This window comes from Mandrillus leucophaeus, unplaced genomic scaffold (assembly GCF_000951045.1).
Source record: "Mandrillus leucophaeus isolate KB7577 unplaced genomic scaffold, Mleu.le_1.0 Scaffold1479, whole genome shotgun sequence".
NCBI classification, from domain to species: Eukaryota; Metazoa; Chordata; class Mammalia; order Primates; family Cercopithecidae; genus Mandrillus; species Mandrillus leucophaeus.
Window position 1 is genome coordinate 28,697 of NW_012101453.1, and position 989 is coordinate 29,685.

A 989-nucleotide genomic window follows, 5' to 3' on the forward strand; every position below is an offset into this window, starting at 1 on the left:
ATCCCATTTTATGTTTATGTGAAATCTTTATTTGTGTCAAAACCAAATTAAAGTCGGATTGCGGAGTTCAGGAGGCTTGGACCGAGGTGACGCCGGGCGTCACCTCTCCTGCCCGCCATGGCCACGCCGCGTCCCGGAAGGAAGGCCGAGGGGACACCCCCGGGGAAGGCGATCACCATGGCAGGCAGCCTGGCGGGCCGCATCTACATCTATATTCCGTTTCCTACCAAGCACGCGAGGACCTAGGAGCGCTCGTCCCCGCTGGGCACTGGGCATGGGGGCCTGTGGGGCACAGTGACAGCCACGGCGTCCTGGGCCTGGACAGCAGCCTCAGCTCTCTGCCCTCGCTCCATTTCCGAGGCAGCGTCAGGTTCGGGAAGTTCGAATTCCTCGGCACCCAGATGCAGGATGCCCAGGGACTGCTGAACAGCAGGTTCGGGCTGCTGCGTGGCCTGGGCTCCTGCGTGGTCGAGGCCGTGGTGGTCGTCGGTCCTATGGAGACCATCAAAGTGAAATTCATCCACCGCCAGACCTCCCCAAACCACAAGAACAGATAATTCTTTGGGGTTAGGGGGATTGTGCGGGAACAAGGGCTGAGGGGACATACCAGGACCTCGCGGCCACTGTGATGAAGCAGGGCTGGAACCAGGCCATTGCTTCTTAGTCCTGACCTCCCTGCAGCAACTGGTGCCAAAGGGATAAGCCCATGAACCCGCTGATCACTGGGGTCTTCTGAGCCTTTGCGGGCGCAGCCCACGTCTTGGGAAACGCCCCTCTGGACGGGATCCAGACTCATATGCGGGGCCTAGAAGTGCACAAACACCGGAACACGCGACTCCAGCTGCAGATCCTGAGGAAGGAGGGGCTCAAGGCCGTCACAAGGGCACTATCCCCAGCCAGTCACTGACGAGGTCTGTCTAGATGTGGCCACAGCATTTATCATCTACCATGAGGTGGTGAAGCCGCTCAACAAAGTGTGGAAGAGGCAC